Source organism: Salmo trutta, chromosome 2, assembly GCF_901001165.1.
Source record: "Salmo trutta chromosome 2, fSalTru1.1, whole genome shotgun sequence".
NCBI lineage: Eukaryota > Metazoa > Chordata > Actinopteri > Salmoniformes > Salmonidae > Salmo > Salmo trutta.
In genome coordinates this window covers 66,585,688-66,606,815 of record NC_042958.1, presented here as the reverse complement: position 1 = coordinate 66,606,815, position 21,128 = coordinate 66,585,688, and the positions used below count along the sequence as shown (strand labels likewise).

The following is a 21,128-nucleotide window of genomic DNA, read 5'->3' as shown; positions in this document are numbered from 1 at the left end:
AGCATTATATGATACATTTGCCATCACAGATAAAGTCATTGGGTCCAATGGTTAGACATATGTGTATGCGATTTGAGTCTAAACAATGTTTCTTTAAACAATGGGCTTCCAAGCTCAATTTAAAAAAAAATATTTGCAAGTCTTTGATCAATCAGAACCAAATATATGAAAGTTGCCAAAATGTTGACAGTTCAATGCACCCAGTTTTTTCAAATGAAAGGGAGATGGGACCTGTATCAGAGGTTAAAGATCTACAATAGTTACGTGGAAAATTGAGGGACTTCCTAGGTTTCAATTAAGTAATCATGCTGTATCAGTCAAATGGCTTGTAATAAATACATAACTCAGAAGTCCATGATCTTTGCCAAAGTACTGAATGGTAATATGCCAGAATTTGGACTGGTCAAAAACATATTTCTTGTTGATTCTAGGCTTTATTGTTTGGAATATCAACCATTTCAAACTATACGCTTTGATAGAAACATCATGGCTTATCAAGTTGAGGTCCCACACTTTGCACAGGCCACTGAGTTAGTGGATGCTGAAAAGCTGGTTGGTTTTACCTCTCATTACACAATTAGCAACAAGAGCCAAACGTATGTACAAGTTAAATACCATCTTGGGGAAGTAATAGAATTGGACAACAGTTCAAATGACTCAGTGTGTTCCCCAGATATGAAAAGTGTACTGTCTTTGTTCTGTACTGTATTTTGTCTACATGATTGCTGTGCTGTGTGTATGATTGACAATATAACAGTGAATTCCATTTGGTCATTATCTGTTCTTAATATGTGAAGAGATGAAAAGGATAAGATGCTTGAAATAAGAAATTCTGACTTTGACAAAGCAGTTTTGTACTTGTCAGTGTTGATCAAAAAGCTTTATAATTCTGGTATTTTTAGTTTTGAGCATTAAATTACTCAGAACCAGTAACACAATCTCAGTAACAAGTTATATTATCTTAAGATAATTAAGGACAAAAAAGCTTGAAACAAGTGAAATGCTCCAACATACAAACTGGCTGATAAGAAGAAATATCTTGTCAGACCAAAAACAAGCATATATTGCCAGTATTTAAGATATTTAATCTTACTTAGATTTCAATTTTTGCAGTGCAGACGCGTCTTAACATCAACTGTTCAGAGGAGACTGCGTGAATCAGGCCTTCATAGTCGAATTGCTGCAAAGAAACCACTGCTAAAGGACACCAATAAGAAAGAGACTTGCTTGGGCCAAGAAACACGAGAACATTAGACCGGTGGAAATCTATCCTTTGGTCTGATGAGTCCAAATTTGAGATTTGGTTCCAACCGCCGTGTCTTTGGGAGACGAGGAGTAGGTGAACGGATGATCTCTGCATGTTTGGTTCCCACCGTGAAGCATGGATGAGGAGGTGTGATGGTTGTTACCAACAAGTGAGGTCTCGAACTAAAAGGTCCAGTACATGAACACACTTACCGCTGGCTACTATATGGAGACAAACAAACCTTTTTTAATGAGCTGTGAAAAAAAGAGTGAACTATTTTCCAATGCTCATTAGACTGGCCGAAGCCAACCCCAGTGAATAAGCCATGTTGTATATGGTACATTCCACTCTCTCTTTCTTCTTGTGTGTGTAGGAGCTACCACTGTACTGTACAGGGGGCCTGCGCTTCTTCTGGGACAACAAGTTTGACCATGCCATGGTGGCCTTCCTGGACTGTGTGCAGCAGTTCAAGGAGGAGGTGGAGAAGGGAGACACGGGATTCTGCCTGCCCTACAGGTCAATCAACTAGTCTAGCAGACATCATCGAATTATAATTGTAATCATCCATGGATTATGTCGACAGTCCAAGGATAAAGCTGTCAAAAGCTGACCAACTTCAGTTATTTGTGTAAATTTGGTAAGTTATACAACTAAAATAATTAGTTGATCTTTCTTTTTTAAAACGCATGAAACAAAATCACTCCTTTTAATATTCAGATTTGACAAATACGTTCCCTTGTTTCTTAATATTTCATTTATTGTATTTTCCTGCACTAGTAACACATCTGACAGAATGATTTAGATGAGTGTTTGGATTTGATTTTATTGAGGTGTTTTATACAGGTGTTTCTGTAGATTTGAGGAACTGCTGAACACTGTTGGTTTAGACGTTTCTGGATACAATACTGCCTCCTAGTAGTACTGCCTCTTATTGGAACCCTCACAGATTCCAAGGTAGAAGTCCTCATTTGGGCAGCAGTTGGTTTATCAGTCACTGTATGTCTGTCTGTTCAATACAAAATAAGAAAGAGTGACAGACTCAGGTCCCTTGGTGCATCACACCACGGATCGCTTCACGTAGCCAGCCAGTAGAGTGCCTTTGAGACGGTGCATGGTGGAGTCATAGACCCCCCGTCTAGAGCTCTTGGAGGAGAGCTTGGCACAGATCTCGCTGTGTTTCTCCAGGCGACTAGGATCAAAGCACCGGCCGCAGTGCTCACACTGCTTCAGCTTGGAGTTGGCTGCACTCATCCCAAATCGACGTTTCAACACCACCTGAATGAATGGATGTTATCAGATGGGACAAATAATGGGCAGCTGGGAGACAAAGACAAGATATACAATATGTACAAACCAGATGAGGCTGGTGGGAGGAGCTCATTATAATGGGCTCATTGTAATGGCTGGAATAGAATAAAATGAACGATATCACACACATCAATCACATGGAAACCTCGTTTGATTCTGATCAATTCATTTCATTCCAGCCATTACAACGATCCTATCCTCCTATAACTCCTCCCATCAGCCTCCTCTGATACAAACACACGTGATCACCAACACTACACTAGATCAGCAGTTAGCATGGCTTTGGAATGTCAAACTACTTTACCTGTCTGTCCTCCTTTTTCTCTTCCACGTTCAAACCCTTCTTGACTTCCTTTGGCTTGCTCACAGTGTATCTTGTGGCTGTCTGCTTTGGCTTACTTGCCACACGGCTTTCTTCTCCATTTCTCCTCACCTCTTTAATCCTTTCTTCCTCTTCTTCCTCTTCTTCGTTATCTCTTATCATCTCCCATAGGTCAGAATCCACCTTCATCAGGCAGATCTCCTGGATGAACTTCTCCACCTTTTTTCTCAACCGCACTTTCGCGTTTTTCTCCTCCAAAGCCTGAGCATCCATCTTGGCCCCACTCTTAATCAGTTTCAATTCTTGGGTGACACTGATCAGCTTGAACTTCATATATGCCATCACCTGCTCAGCCTCTGAATTAAAGACGTCCCATACCATCTCATCGGGGCATGGCGGTAGATCCTGTAAAGTTAGGGTCTGAGCCTTGAACTGAACGTGTTTCTTCACAACCTGCCTTCTGTAAGCAGGACGAGGGCTGCCCTCTGGTCTGACTGGCTGGAATGGCTTCTTCTTGGCATCACTGTTTGGCACAGTGACTCTGGCTCTAATGGGAGGCAGTGGCATCTTGGCGACCATATTGGCTCCATGGACTGCCTTCAATGGCTTGGTACTATGGAGGTAGATGTCTTTCACCACGTAGGTTTGATCCTTCTTGGTACGGATGGGTTGCAGTGGCTTCCGGATTGGAGGAACTGTAGCCTTCCCTGACTGCTGAGATGTTGGAGCTACATGCAGTCCTTGACTCTTCCCATTGCAGATGGACCTCATCTTCTGCAGTACTGGGATTCTGGAGGGAGGATGTGGTTTCTTTTCCACAGCCTTCAAACTGGCAAGTCGCTGCAGAGCACCCTTTCTTTCTTCAGTCAACTCCAGTACTGGGATTCTGGAGGTGTTTAAACTGTTTTGTTTGAGCGCTGGAAGCTTCTCATTGGCCTTGGTTTGAGATAGCAGGGCAGGCTGAACGGAGTTGCTACTGGCAGCTCCAAGGTTCCCTGTTAAAGCATTATCTTCCTGGAGCGGTTGCAAGAATCTCCTCATCATAAAGGAGATTGACAGTGGCCTTCTTCTAACCTCGTTCTGCAACTAAGTTTTCGTCGAGTAGCACTTTCTATATTTTATGGTGATCTACTGTGTTAACTATATCTCAGGAGGAATCTGCTAGATTGTCTTGGATACTAGTGTTCTATTTTCAGCAATCAGACGCCAGAATGTTCAAACAGAACATTTGGAATTTATTGATCAGTTGTGACATCATCATTGGTTCACAAATAATGAGACTTCTAGAATCTCACACTTATGTGGATGTGATGTCATAATAGACCATAATATACAGCCCAAAATGGTGAATGTGACCTACCTGTGTTGAACTGCATGCCCTCACCTCATATTTAAACATGCCACTTTTGTTTGAGGTGAAACATATTACTGAACTCTGAATTGTCAATTTAAAGACATTTTACCAATTTATTCATGTCTAAATTTAGCTAACATAGTTAGTTCTTACCTTTGCCTCGGCAGTCGCGTCCAGATCATCATGGCGTTTGTAGTTCTTTATGGTAGCCACATTAGCAGCTAATTAGCATTTCATTTTTGGGGGTTAAATGCAAGCGACTAAATTGATAAGTAACCTTTTTCTACAGATATTTACACGGTTATTGAAACGTCACACAAGGGTAAACCTTCATGAAACACATCCCTTATTTTAAGTGTTTCTAAAATGTCCTATGGTGGAAAGACGGTTGGAACCATTTCTTGTTTGACCGCTATGTTTTATGGGTATTATGACTCATACTGTGGTACTCTATTGTACTTACACAAATATCTGGAGTTGGTCAGCTTTTGACAGCTTAATCCTTTGTCTCTGCACGATCATTTGCCTCCAACTAGTCACTAGCATGAGAAATCTGCAGATTATTTTGTCCTAGCATACTGGCCTTAGATAAAAAAACAATGCTCTCCTTGCTTCCCCATGTTTTGAGAGGGTGGGGAGAAGACTGGAGGAAGGACTTTTGAGATTCACCACTGGTGTGAGTTCCAATCAAAGAAGTCTTGTTTCCTTGTTTGATTTCTATATTGACCATTTGAAAGGACAAGATTAAAAACTGTTAAATTATACACATTCAAGTCCGCCTAGACTCGTAGGTGTTATGAAGGTAGATATCTGAGACGTTTGGAGCACATTCCAGGATTGAGTCCTAATAGTAGCTAAGTGGCTTCTGGTTGTGTCTTTTCCTTCATATGCACATATCTTATGACACTGGATAGGTGAAAGCTGTTGTTTCCAATTGACCTGTTCAATTCTTAAAGATCAGTACACATGAAGGGAAGGAGAGAAGGACACGTTGAACTACTGAGATGCAGCACTGGAATGGGTTCTTATGTATCACATGCTTCTTACTTTGCTCCAGAAGCAAAACTGGGGAGTCACGAATCTGGTTTTCTGCCTAGTTTTCTTCAATTGATTGTGTCTTTGTGGTTCAACTACACTCTAGCCACAGAATAATGTATATTTATTATGTTTTAATAGTTTTTCTTTTACTGTGCTGACAAGGTAAAGATGGTTTCATTTCACCATGTGTTGGAACAGCATTGGGACGTTTGCCTTGTCTGTTCTGTCTCCCCACTCGCAGGGCGCACCAAGTGTCTACCGAAAGCTTTGGCGTTGGGATTATGCTGTGCTTTTGTTCATTGGTAAATTCAACAAGGCAATCCTTTTACTACAAGTGACTTCTTGGTGTGGATATAAATGTAGACAAGGAGGCTTGTGGCAGTATTTAATGCCCATATCACTGTATGATTTGGTTTTTCAGGTTCATTACACATGAACATGCCAATAATGAACCCACACAGAACGTCTTATGTAAAAGTATATTTCCAATTCTAACATTTGTATAAAAAAAAGGTAATCAAAATGTATAGACAGATTTATTGATTACGTAAGTATTCAACCTCCTGAGTCAATACATGTTAAAAATCACCTTTGGCAGCGATTACAGCTGAGAATCCTTCTGGGTAAGTCTCTAAATGCTTTGCACACCAGGATTGCATGTTAGTCTTCAAGCTCTGTCAAGTTGGTTGTTGATCATTGCTACAAAGCCATTTAAATCTTGCCGTAGAATTTCAAGCCAATTTAAGTCAAAACTAACTAGGGCGCTCTGGAACATTCGATGTTGTCTTGGTAAGCAACTCCAGTGTATATTTGGCCTTGTGTTTTAGGTCATTGTTCTGCTAAAAGTTGAATATCTCCCGGTGTCTGTAAAGCAGACTGAACCAGGTTTTCCTCTAGGATTTTGTCATGGGCGTCATAAGGTTTGGACCAAGGCGCAGCGGGTAAAGTGCTCATCTTCTTAATTTATTTAAAGTAACGTGAACACTTAAACAAAATAAACAAACGACGATAATAGTTCCATAAGGCACACAGAATATACAGAAAATAACCACCCACAGAACACAAGTGAAAACAAACCCAACTAAATATGGCCTCCAAATAGAGACAACGACAACCAGCTGCCTCTAATTGGAGGTCATTGCCAAAAACCAAAATAGAAAAGTAGATATACACATAGAAATAGAAAATATAGAACATAAACCAAAAACACTGAAACACACAAAACAAACACCCCCTGCCACACCCTGACCAAACTACAATGACAAATAACCCCTTTTACTGGTCAGGACGTGACAGATTTTGCCTGTGCTTTGCGCTATTCTGTTTATTTTCATCATAAACATCCTTGTCGATGACAGGCATGAAGTCACCACCGTGCTTGAAAATGTGAAGAGTGGTACTCAGTTATTTGTTGTTGGATTTGCTCCAAATATAACGCTTTGTATTCAGGACATAAAGTTAATTTCATTGCCACATTTTTTGCAGTATTACTTGTGTCTTATTGCAAACAGGATGCATGTTTTGGAGTATTATTATTCTGTACAAACTTCCTTTTCACTATGTCGTTTAGGTTAGTATTGTGGAGTAACTACAATGTAGTTGATCCATCCTCAGTTTTCTATCACAGCCGTTAAACTGTTTTAAAGTGACCATTGACCTCATGGTGAAATCCTTGAGCGTTTTCCTTCCTCTCCGGCAACTGAGTTAGGAAAGACACCAATGTCTTGGTACTGACTGGGTATATTGATACACCATCTAAAGTGTAATTATCAACTTCACCATGCTCAAAGGGATATTCAACGTATGTTTGTTTTTTTACCCACCTACCAATAGGTGCACTTCTTTGCGAGGCATGGGAAAACCTCCCTGGTGTTTGTGGTTGAATCTGTGTTTGAAATTCACTGCTCATCTGAGGGACCTTACAATTATCTGTATGTGCCGGGTACAGAGATGAGGTCGTAATTCAAAAATCCTGTTAAACACTTATCAGATGAGTCCATGCAATTTGTGACTTGTTAAGCACATTTTTACTCCTGAACATGCTTGCCATAACAAAGGGATTGAATACGTATTTACACAATACTTTTAATTCATTAATTTGTAAAAATCTCTATAAACATAATTCCACTTTCACATTATGGGGGATTGTGTGTAGGCCAGTGAAACTCAATTTAATTCATACAACAAAATGTGGAAAAAGTCAAGTGGTGTGAATACTTTCTGAAGGCACTTTGAGATTGGCTCTTCAGGCAGTCATTGTATTGCTAGCCTTGTTATGTAGCATGTAGCTAGCTCTGTATGGCTGTGTATATTTAAGTATTACCAGTTAGGCTATTCTGCTTTTCTCTGGTAAACAACACACCGATGCTCAAGCGTGAAATCATGTTTCACAATATACTAAAATAACTTTGCAATTATTTAAGTCATGTTGGAATTTAGATTGTTATACTGCACAATTTGCAATGAATGAGAATTATCTTTGACGTAACGAACCACAAAGTTATAACAAAAGTCGGTTAAATGGTTTATATGCATTTCTATTAAGTCTCTCCCTCTCCATTTTGGGGGAAAGCCTCATGAAAAAATATGGACAACCATCCAAATAACAAAGTAAACTCCCAGTCCAATATCCAAGAAAATATTTAAATCTGATCAAATCAGTTAAAAGTGATGAACCTAGTGAAAATTATTTCTTTCTTTCACTTGACAGTTAGACATGTGTAAAACGTAACATTGTTGTATCAGCCAGGCATGCCTTCAACTTTGGTCATCAAAAATAGAAACTCCCCCTTCATTTGTGCCCTTCCGAAAGAGGGAGGGGGGCAATTGATTCTATTATTGGGAAATATATAGAGTTCAACTTATGATACAACTCAAGCAATAATTTATAAAAAAGCCTTTCTCTCAAAATATCAAATGGAATGGATATGTAAGAAAATGGTGCCGACAGATAGGGCTGCAATGCTTCTAGCTTACAAGCATTTCACTACACCCGCAATAACATCTGCTAAACACATATATGTGACAAATACAATTTGATTTGAGCTGTTTGGTTTTCCTGAAAACAGGTATGCACACACACAACATACTGTGACTTCAGTCTGTTTTCCTATGACCCTGTGATGCAGCCCACTGGACAGGCCAAGCAAGGTCTTTCTCTTCATTGTGGCAGGGGTGTGTACATGTACAGCCATTGGGTCTTACAGACAAGCCATAGACTGGCACTGCCCCTTCATGTCTTAGGAGGGGTGAGGATAGGGAGGGCACTTCAGATATTCCTCCTCCATCCTTTAGTCTGTTTTTACCCCCTCCATCTTCCTTCCCCCTATCTAGAAGGGAGGACATTTGAGTAATGTGGCCCCCACCGGGTGCCTCTGGGATGGTGTTGGGCACCTCAGTTCGAGGCACTGCCGTTGTATGCGCTGGAGGTGGAGGGCATGGAGCCCGACGCCAACGGCCTAGGACCGGTGGCCAGGGCCTTGCGGAAGGGGGGCATGATAAAGGGTTCTTGGGCCAGCTGCAGCACGTCGATGCGCTCCTCCTTGTGGTAGGCCAGGTAAAGGCAGATGAAGGCCTGACAGAGAGAGAGAGAGAGATAAAGGCACCGAAGTGAGATGTTTATTTGTTTTTTAGGGGGTAGATCAGCTTTAATATCGCATATAGATTGTGGCTTCCATCAATGTAATTGTCTGCATCATTTCCAATCCCCCAATAGACAGATAGATACACACACAGAACCAGATAAACATTTGGACACACTACTCATTCAAGGGCTTTTCTATTTTTAAACTATTTTCTACATTGCAGAATAATAGTCTACACATCAAAACTATGAAATAACACATTTGGAATCATGTAGTAACCCAAAAGGGTTAAACAAATCAACATACACTGCAAAAAGTCAGCTCTCAAAAACAAAAAAAACAAAAAAAATGCAAGAAATATTACCTTAAATAAGTGTAACGCTTGATGTAGTGGGTGTGGAGTCAGGCGCAGGAAACAAGAGCGTTTGCTATCGTGCTTTAATAAATGCACCATCAAAGAGAGTATACACCCAAAATAACAACAGGGTGTAATGAAAATACAATGACCCAAAAAAACATTCCACTTATTTGCTTATTGTCACGACTCCTGCCGAGGGTGACTCCTCTCCCTGTTCGGGTGGCGCTCGGCGGTCGTCGTCACCGGCATACTAGCTGCCACCGATGCCTTTTTCCTTTTCTGTTGGTTTTGACTTTATTAGTATCACCTGTATATGATTAGTGTTTAGTTGAGTATTTAAGCCCGTTTCCCCACCTGTTCTGTGTGCGGGCTTACTTTCTGTTGTCGACTGTTGTTGATGCAGTGGTACGTGTTATTGGATCATTGTGTTTGTTGAATCACACCCAGTTGTGTTTTCGTGGGTGTACTTTTCTTTTACGGTGCAATTCATTAAAAGCCTGTTAGCAACTACTCCTGTTTCCTGCGGCTGACTCCACACCCACTACTGCAATCGTTACAATATGCCAAGGAATTTACAGAAAAATAGCATATTGTGCTTAAAATAATTAATCCTCACTAAGATAAATGTACTTGTACTACTACTAGAAATGAGATCGGCTTGCTTAATAAATAGGCAGGGTGTTTGTTGTTTATTATAAGAAGGTTTAAAGCACTTATGTTTGGTATCTTCCCATTGGTCTTACATTTTCACCTTGACCACCAATGGCCATTGTTGTTTTTGCATCTTTTGTTCTGGCCATATCAGCCTCTGGATATACTGAGTCCTCAATAAAGTGAAAAGAAATTAGATTAATTTTCTTTTTTAACTTCTTAAAGGTTATCGGATCGGTTCTCGGATGGGCCAGTACACACAGTTCTGTTATTGGGACCAGAAATGATTTTTATTATTATTGTGTAACCCTAGTCAGTAATGAACTTTTTCCACTCGGCCATAACCTTTTTATATGAAGAAGTCACGTCCCGGTCGTGGATGGCGTACGAGAGGACTTCTGTCTGCAGCACAGAGAGGAGTGTGGCTATGCACTTGGGATATGTGAGGTGAAAGGCGTAATAACGCGCCATGAGACACGTCACGCTGGCATAGATGTCCTCTTTTGGGAAGGTCACCACAGGCATGGTTCCAATGGCCAGTACGCAGTTGGTTTCGCAGATAATCACGACAGGGCTGAAGAGTAGTCTCTCCTGAAGAAAGGTGTTGGGGTCTTCTGCAGACTGACACAAACACAAAGAGAAAAACAAATATGACAACAAAGACAATTCACACTTTTTGTATGTTATGGTTAAGTAATGAAAATTCTAATACATGCACACATTTCTTACCTCAAGGATGTGAAGCATAGCCTCACTTGCATGTCCTAACTTCTTTGGTGGAGCCACAGGTGATGGGAATATATCTGGTAAAGCCCTCATCATAGCGATTGAGTGCTTCACTGTTAAAAACAAAAATAGTTTCATTTGATTTACTGCAGCCAGTTATTTAAACAAAAATGAATCCGTTCATGGGATTCTCCATTGTCAACAGAGCCAGTAATTACCTTTGTCCAGCAGCGGTGGCTTCATTACCTTTTTGAACACTACATAAAACTGTGCCTTGTTGTAAAAGGTCCCCCAGCAGGTCTTCAGTTCAGGTATAAAGCAGTTCCCTCGATCGAGGATCCGCCGGAGTTCATCCATAACATGACAGACATACAGACAACCAGACCGAATTCTCACGAGCTCACTGTTTTACATTTGCCCGAAGTAGTTTACCCCCGTCCCTGCTATGGCTTCTCACGCTGCTCAGTTCCCACACCGCATCTCATTTGAGATTTGGTCTGGTGTTAACCAGGAAGCATAGGCCTACTTAAAATGAATACATTTGCTTACATGATCCAGTTCTCTGAAGCAGGGATACCCTTGAAGTATCTTGGTAGGCCTGTCCTGCTCCTTAGTAGCATCAGAGTCGATGAAGGCCCGTCTTGCTTGGAATTCAAGGTCCAGGAGCTGGGAAACATCCTTCTGGTTGGGTCTGGCCTTGGTTTTGTACATCTCCTGTAGAGTTTTATAATGTCTCGCCTGGTTCTGTAGGCCTCTCAGTAGTTTCTGATGCCAGAAAACATCACAAACCCCACCAATTAACATTTAAAAATGTAGACTGAAATTAAGACCAGTGATTCCGCTGGTACTACCACCCCAAACCTCTCATTCCACAGGAAACACTGAAGACTAAATAGTCACTTGGTTTCTAGTCCCTCATTTAGAGTAGTAGTAGAAGTTGCATTTATAAGGAAACACTATCCACTATTTCAATTTGTGTACTTACCACCCAACTGTTCAACCTCTGGGGTGCTGCATCTAGATAGTGGGGATCTCTCCAGGTCCCAGAGGAGGTGCCTGGTCTACACAGGTCTGATTCTTCACCCTGTATAAGACATACATTTATTCTATAGTAATTATGAAGGCAAAGAACACCACACTGTAACAACAACCTAACAGCAAACACCAAAACAAGTAGATCTGTAGATACATGTATTGTAATGATGGCCAGGAAATGCTACTTTGATAACAGGAAACACTGTCTGCATGGTTAGATTAAATGTCTCCCAAATGTAAAAATCTAACATGACCTCATTATCACCATGAGTAAATCTCCAAAAGGTTCTCCTTCTGAAGAAGTGCTCTGGACCGGGAAAGAGATCATGTAAATCCTCTTTAGAGGCTGGGCAGCATGTCTGTGCTTATATTAGCAGCTGAAGAACACATGAAACCACATGGAAAATACTTAAGTAATTAGCAACTAAATCATAGTTTATAGACGCAAAATGTGAGGTTGATATAGGTTATGATACATTAGCATACTGTCTTCCCTTTCCAGTTAATGCAGGAATGATTTACCAAGCTAGCTAATGTTAGCTAACAAAATGAGTTTACTAGTATATCATGAACGTTTAAGTCAATTACTTTAAACCAAAAGATAGTGCAAGCTAATGAAACTAACGTTAACGCTAAATTGTCTCCCATATTGAAAACCTTAGTTAATCTTTGCTTGCCTAGCTAAGATTGTAGACAATGACTGACACCATCGATAATTTAGCTTCGCCGTCTTCGGCGCCATTTCTATTTATTTTCTATTAACAATAGAAAGGGCGCCAAAGACGGCGAAGCTAAATAATCGACGGTGTCAGTCATTAGGGCACATTTACACCTCATTAACACTATTTCTGGCAATAAAGCACTCAATCTAACCAAAGTTCAAGTTTTTTCAACGAATGGCCGTTCGTGCAGTTATTAACTGCAAAAAGTCAACGTTACCTTGTTAAAATTAGCATGCTAACTTGGTTTGCCAACTTTCCAATTCAAATGAACGTTAGCTAACGTTAGCTTACTAAGGAGAAAGGTAGACGGGTGTAAACAAATTAACATTACCTTTTAATACTGCGGTTGATATATGGTCCATGCCTGGATATGTGTCATCCATTCCATCTTCATTCATAGTGTTGTTAGATGACTCAAAGATTTGGACCGTATTTGACTTTTTAGTTTTTTAGGCCTCCCTTATTTAGCTAGATAATGTGATAAGCGTACGTCAGTTAAGCAATATCACAAGAGAGGGAGTGCTGAATATCAGCACGGCTGTGATTCGGTCGTAGGTACGAGGCCGCAGGCCAAAGATAATAATATTCAGTATAACAGCACGACCTCGAGTGTGATATTGGTTTTATACAACAGTTCTACAAGCGCAATTTCTTAGTTAACAGTAATAAGCAACAACAGATTATGATTTGTTTATTTATTTCATCATTTATTTGGCTCCGCCAACACACATAGTTCCCCAACTGGTCTGGAACTGGACTGTTGCCAAGCAACACATATACATTTTCCTCCACACTAGCTTGCTACTGCTACTTTGTGTAGGTCTACACGTTACCGTCCTCTCCTGACGACCATTCATCATTTAACTCAAATGTTATTTGTGGAAATATGTTCATATTTGCCGTGCGAAGTTTGTTACAATTTAAGATAGAGAACGATTGTTAATGTAATTAACGGTTATTAGAACACCAGTAAAGCGGAGTGATACATGTATAGTTAAAAGTCCCAGTGGTGTTGTTCTCTACTCCAATAAATTACTTGGTTTTATTATAAATACTGAACATCATTTTCACTTCTTTCTGCCCTTTTCATCGAAAGCAGTGGGAACGTTTTACTTGCGTTTAGTAACGTTCAAGATGCTTTGACGGTGCGTTATCTGCTGCGTTTTTATTACTTTTTAATTGAAACTGTTATTGAGTCATATCAATAGATTTCACAGTCGCAGCCCTGATTTCTGGCTGCTCTGTGGTATTGACGGATGCACTGAGGAATATAGTGTACAATTCCTTCCATCATGTAAAGAGAAACCACCTTCAACACCTACTTGATTGCACCCGACCAGATGAACAGCCATCGGAGGAAAGCCAAGCACCACCGGAACAAGTAAGTAGCTAGCTAGTATTTTTTTTGTTCTCTGGACTTAACTTTTTTTTTTATGAACAGACGATACACGGACCAAAGTCATACTGTCCATTAGGCTATTCGATCATTGTAGCCATAATGACTCTTATGGCTAAAGCTGGGTTTATGTGAAATAATCGATGATAAATAGGAACAAAACACTTGAATAGCACTATTGGTGACACTAAATACAATTTCAAATCATCTGTTTCTTTGATGTGTGGTACACAGGACAACATTCAACCCGATAGTCTTCTAGCTAACTCCAGCATCACTGATCAGCAACTCCATCCATCTGACTCAGATGATGGGCAAAGGGGCATTGACCAACATGGAGCTGTCACAGTGCAACAAGTAAGTTACTCCGTTGGTGGCAATCTACTGAAATTGACCATATTTTTTTTTAACTTAGATTTACTAATAGCATTGATAGTCAGTCTTCACAACCACTTCTCCTGTCACAAACATTATACTTGTCATGAACTTGTAATGTCCAGCCTCAGGATACTACATTCAATGTCAACATTTTTTTTAGAATCTGACAACACATGCCACTGCTTTTGTGATAAATGCCAGAGCCAAGCATCGTCTCTCACAGGTAAGATACTTTTTCTGAACAGAGCAGAGCATTTGGTTTGTTACATTATGCAGATCATTTTGTAGTGGTTCAGTGATGGTTGAGTTCATTCTCAGTGCTAGGTTGTCCACCTTACTATTGTTGATCCCATATGTCCTTATGTTAATGAATATGTCATAAGAAAATGTGAATATCATAGGTATACATGATGGTGTGTTCCAACCTCCATGATTGATGACATCCCCACCTCTCTCACTGTCTCATTTTCAGAAAGGTGTGAATGACATTGTTGCTGGGGTACAGCAGTATCAATCATCACTATTGGACAACCTCAGGAAGCAGATGGAGGCAGTGCTAAAGAAGCATTCAGGAAGCACATCAGGTCAACTTGAAAAAGATGCAATGGATATAGTTGACAATTTCATTGACCCTTTTGCTGGCGTTGCAACATTTAGATAGGACAGTGTTACTAAGAAACAGTTTACTGTTTGGACGCAGAGGAAATTCCAATTGCTGGAACCATATGCAGGATCAAATGTGGAGGATCAAAAGACATTTTCATCAAAGACAAATTATTTTATTATGTACCATTAGTCAAAAGTCTAGAGCAGTTCTTATCACACCCAAGGAATTTGTCTATGTTTGAAAAGGGACCCCGCAGGGCAAGTTTTTTTCATGACATTGTTGATGGCGCTCTTCTAAAATCACATCCCTTATTTTCAGAGAAACCAAATGCATTGCAGATTTTTCTGTACACGGATGAAATAGAGATCTGTAACCCACTAGGATCCTTTGCATCAAAAAACAAGTTGTTAATGGTGTACTACACCCTAGGAAATATAAATCCAAAATACAGGTCTAAACTGGCTGCTATCAGGCTACTTGCCATGGCTAGATCAGCAGACCTCTGTCAATCTGGTGTAGATGTAATATTGAATAGAATCAAGGAAGACATGGATGTATCCATATGTGAACTGATTGCTCCCTATCTATCGTCAGAGCTCGTGCTGCTAGGTGACCTAAACTGGGACATGCTTAATACCCCAGCCATCCTACAATCTTAGCTTGATGCCCTCAATCTCACACAAATTATCAATAAACCTACCAGGTACCACCCCAAAGCTGTAAACACGGGCAACCTCATAGATATCATCCTAACCAACTTGTCCTCTAAATACATCTCTGCTGTTTTCAACCAAGATCTCAGCGATCACGGCCTCATTGCCTGCAACCGTAATAGGTCAGCGGTCAAACGACCTCCCCTCATCACTGTCAAACGCTCCCTGAAACATTTCAGCGAGTAGGCCTTTCTAATCGACCTGGCCTGGGTATCCTGGAAGGATATTGACCTCATCCCTTCAGTAGAGGATGCCTGGTTATTTTTTTTCAATGCCTTCCTCACCATCTTAAATAAGCATGCCCCATTCAAGAAATTTAGAACCAAGAACAAATATAGCCCTTGGTTCTCTCCAGACCTGACTGCCCTTAACCAACACAAAAACATCCTGTGGTGTTCTGCATTAGCATCGAACAGCCCCCGTGATATGCAACTTTTCAGGGAAGTTAGAAACCAATATACACAGGCAGTTAGAAAAGCCAAGGCTAGCTTTTTCAAGCAGAAATTTGCTTTCTGCAACACAAACTCAAAAAAGTTCTGGGACACAGTAAAGTCCTTGGAGAATAAGAGCACCTCCTCCCAGCTGCCCACTGCACTGAGGATAGGAAACTCTGTCACCACCGATAAATCCACTATAATTGAGAATTTCAATAAGCATTTTTCTACGGCTGGCCATGCTTTCCACCTGGCTCCCCCTACCCCGGTCAACAGCAACGCACCCCCACAGCAATTTCCCCAGCCTTCCCCATTTCTCCTTCTCCCAAATCCAGTCAGCTGATGTTCTGAAAGAGGTGCAAAGTCTGGACCCCTACAAATCAGCCGGGCTAGAGAATCTGGACCCTTTCTAAAATGATCTGCCGAAATTGTTGCAACCCCTATTACTAGCCTGTTCAACCTCTCTTTCGTGTCATCTTAGATTCCCAAAGATTGGAAAGCAGCTGCGGTCATCCCCCTCTTCAAAGGGGGATACACTCTTGACCCAAACTGCTACAGACCTTTATCTATCCTACCCTGCCTCTCTAAAGTCTTCGAAAGCCAGGTCAACAAACAGATTACCGACCATTTCGAATGCCACCGGACCTTCTACACTATGCAATCTGGTTTCAGAGCTGGTCATGGGTGCACCTGAGCCACGCTCAAGGTCCTAAACGATATCTTAATCGCCATCGATAAGAAACAATACTGTGCAGCTGTATTCATTGACCTGGCCAAGGCTTTCGACTCTGTCAGTCATCACATCCTAATCGGCAGACTCAACAGCCTTGGTTTCTTAAATGATTGCCTCGCCTGGTTCACCAACTACTCTGATAGAGTTCAGTGTGCAAATCAGAGGGCCTGTTGTCCGGGCCTCTGGCAGGCTCTATGTGGGTGCCACAGGGTTCAATTCTTGGGCCGACTCTTTTCTCTGTATACATCAATGATGTCGCTCTTGCTGCTGGTGAGTCTCTGATCCACCTCTACGCAGACGACACCATTCTGTATACTTCGGGCCCTTCTTTGGACACTTTGTTAACTACCCTCCAGACGAGCTTCAATGCCACACAACTCTCCTTCCGTGGCCTCCAACTGCTCTTAAATACAAGTAGAACTAAATGCATGCTCTTCAACCGATTGCTGCCTGCACCTTCCTGCCCGTCCAGCATCACTACTCTGGACGGTTCTGACTTAGAATATGTGGACAACTACAAATACCTAGGTGTCTGGTTAGACTGTAAACTCTCCTTCCAGATTCATATCAAACATCTCCAATCCAAAGTTAAATCTAGAATTGGCTTCCTATTTCGCAACAAAGCATCTTTCACTCATGCTGCCAAACATACCCTTGTAAAACTGACCATCCTACCGATCCTCGACTTCGGCGATGTCATTTACAAAATAGCCTCCAATACCCTACTCAATAAATTGGATGCAGTCTATCACAGTGCCATCCGTTTGTCACCAAAGCCCCATATACTACCCACCACTGCGACCTGTACGCTCTCATTGGCTGGCCCTCGCTTCATACTCGTCGCCAAACCCACTGGCTCCAGGTCATCTACAAGACCCTGCTAGGTAAAGTTCCCCCATATCTCAGCTCGCTGTTCACCATAGCAGCACCCACCTGTAGCACGCGCTCCAGCAGGTATATCTCTCTGGTCACGCCCAAAGCCAATTCCTCCTTCGGCCGCCTCTCCTTCCAGTTCTCTGCTTCCAATGACTGGAACGAACTACAAAAATCTCTAAAACTGGAAACGCTTATCTCCCTCACTAGCTTTAAGCACCAGCTGTCAAAGCAGCTCACAGAGTACTGCACCTGCACATAGCCCATCTATAATTTAGCCCAAACAACTACCTCTTCCCCTACTGTATTTATTTATTTATTTTGCTCCTTTGCACCCCATTATTTGTACTTTGCACTTTCTTCTACTGCAAATCTACCATTCCAGTGTTTTACTTGCTATATTGTATTTACCTCGCCACCATGGCATTTTTTGCCTTTACCTCCCTTATCTCACCTCATTTGCTCACTTTGTATATAGACTTATTTTTCTACTATATTATTGACTGTATGTTTGTTTTACTCCATGTGTAACTCTGTGTTGTATGTGTCAAACTGCTTTGCTTTATCTTGGCCAGGTCGAATCTGTAAAGGAGAACTTGGTCTCAACTTGCCTACCTGGTTAAATAAAGGTAAAATAAAAAAAAATTGTACAGTGGGGTTAAAATGCTAACTATTAACGGAGAGAAAACGATATATGGTGCCATGGTCTCTTTGTCTGGAGACACCCTGGCACAACATGAACTAGCAGGGTTCAGAGGGTGTGGGCTTTGCCTACAGTAAGTGCAGACACTGAGTGTTCTTTTGAGGACATGGAGTCACACTTCAATGAGGATGCATATACTGAAAGGATATTGGAGAAGCATGTCAGACAGTGTGATGAAATAGAAAAGGCACAGACTGACTTGCTTCGCAACAGCCTGAGAACAACATATGGGATCAATAGAAGAAGCAAGTTAGTTGAATTCTCAGCCTTTGATATCATACAACAAACTTCGCAAGACATTATGCATGTAATTCTGGAGGGCATAACCCCATTGGAAATCAAATGTGTTTTGAATCATCTTGTTGTGTCAGGACAGATTGATCTGGACTCAGTGAATTCTGCTATTCTTGGTTTCTCTTATTCCCCTCTAGATGTTAGAGATCGGCCATCCCCAATTTCTGTTAGTACATTAACGTCAAGTAATGTAAAACTAAAACAGTCATCTGGGCAAATGCTCGTCTTGCTAAGGATATTGCCATTTGTTTTGGAGAGTTTGGAAGTCAATGCATATATACGACTGACAATTGAGCTAATAGAGATTGTACAGATAGTATTTGCATCTGTTCTTTCCATTGTGACTGTGTCTAGGTTGAAATTACTCATTGTAAATCATTTGAAGCATTGGAAAGAGCTTTTTCCAGACCGCAATGTTACACCTAAGCAGCATTATATGATACATTTGCCATCACAGATAAAGTCATTGTGTCCCATGGTTAGACATACAGTGAGGGAAAAAAGTGTTTGATCCCCTGCTGATTTGTATGTTTGCCCAATGACAAAGAAATTATCAGTCTATAATTTTAATGGTAGGTTTATTTGAACAGTGAGAGACAGAATAACAACACAAAAATCCAGAAAAACACATATCAAAAATGTTATAAATTGATTTGCATTTTAATGAGGGAAATAAGTATTTGACCGCTCTGCAAAACATGACTTAGTACTTGGTGGCAAAACCCTTGTTGGCAATCACAGAGGTCAGACGTTTCTTGTAGTTTGCCACCAGGTTTGCACACATCTCAGGAGGGATTTTGTCCCAATCCTCTTTGCAGATCTTCTCCAAGTCATTAAGGTTTCGAGGCTGATGTTTGGCAACTCGAACCTTCAGCTCCCTCCACAGATTTTCTATGGGATTAAGGTCTGGAGACTGGCTAGGCCACTCCAGGACCTTAATGTGCTTCTTCTTGCGCCACTTCTTTGTTGCCTTGGCCATGTGTTTTGGGTCATTGTCATGCTGGAATACCCATCCACGACCCATTTTCAAGGCCCTGGCTGAGGGAAGGAGGTTCTCACCCAAGATTTGACGGTACATGGCCCCGTCCATCATCCCTTTGATGCGGTGAAGTTGTCCTGTCCCCTTAGCAGAAAAACACCCCTAAAGCATAATGTTTCCACCTCCATGTTTGACGGTGGGGATGGTGTTCTTGGGGTCATAGGCAGCATTCCTCCTCCTCCAAACACGGCGAGTTGAGTTGATGCCAAAGAGCTCCATTTTGGTCTCATCTGACCACAACACTTTCACCCAGTTGTCCTCTGAATCATTCAGATGTTCATTGGCAAACTTCAGACGGGCATGTATATGTGCTTTCTTGAGCAGGGGGACCTTGCGGGCGCTGCAGGAATTCAGTCCTTCACGGCGTAGTGTGTTACCAATTGTTTTCTTGGTGACTATGGTCCCAGCTGCCTTGACATTCTTTACAAGATCCTCCCGTGTAGTTCTGGTCTGATTCACCGTTCTGAATCAGAACGTTCTGACTCACCGTTCTCATGATCATTGCAACTCCACGAGGTGAGATCTTGCATGGAGCCCCAGGCCGAGGAAGATTGAAGTTCTTTTGTGTTTCTTCCATTTGCGAATAATCGCATCAACTGTTGTCACCTTCTCACCAAGCTGCTTGGCAATGGTCTTGTAGCCCATTCCAGCCTTGTGTAGGTCTACAATCTTGTCCCTGACATCCTTGGAGAGCACTTTGGTCTTGGCCATGGTGGAGAGTTTGGAATCTGATTGATTGCTTCTGTGGACAGGTGTCTTTTATACAGGTAACAAGATGGGATTAGGAACACTCCCTTTAAGAGTGTGCTCCTAATCTCAGCTCGTTACCTGTATAAAATACACCTGGGAGTCAGAAATCTTTCTGATTGAGAGGGGGTCAAATACTTATTTCCCTCATTAAAATACAAATCAATTTCTAACATTTTTGACATGCATTTTTCTGGATTATTTTGTTTTTATTCTGTCTCTCACTGTTCAAATAATACCTACCATTAAAATTACAGACTGATAATTTCTTTGTCAGTGGGCAAACATACAAAATCAGCAGGGGATCAAACACTTTTTTCCCTCACTGTATGTGTATGCGGTTTGAGTCTAAACATTGTTTCTTTAAACAATGGGCTTCCAAGTTGAATTTAAAAAGTATTTGTAAGTCTTTGATCAATCAGAACCAAATATATGAAAGCTGCCAAAATGTAATCAGTTCAATGCACCCAGTTTTTTCAAATGAAAGGGAGATGGGACCTGTATCAGAGGTTAAAGATCTACAATAGTTACGTGGGAAATTGAGGGACTTCCTAGGTTTCAAAGAGGTAAACCATGCTGTATCACTGAAATGGCTTGTAATCAATTCTAATAAATACATAACTCAGAAGTCCATGATCTGAATGGTAATATGGCAGAATTTGGACTGGTCAAAAACATATTGCTTATTGATTCTGGGCTTTATTGTTTGGAATTTCAACCATTTCAAACTAGACGCTTTGATAGAAACATCATGGCTTATCAAGTTGAGGTCCCACACTTTGCACAGGCCACTGAGTTAGTGGATGCTGAAAAGCTGATTGATTTTACCTCTCATTACACAATTAGCAACAAGAGCCAAACTTATGT

The 21,128-nt window shown here is 41.1% G+C and overlaps 1 protein-coding gene across 1 annotated transcript in view; it reads left to right on the top strand.

The window, feature by feature from the left end:
• The window catches only part of LOC115161028 (uncharacterized), a 45,745-nt gene that overhangs the window by 4,261 nt on the left and 20,356 nt on the right, over window positions 1-21,128 (top strand). The window lies entirely within an intron of this gene.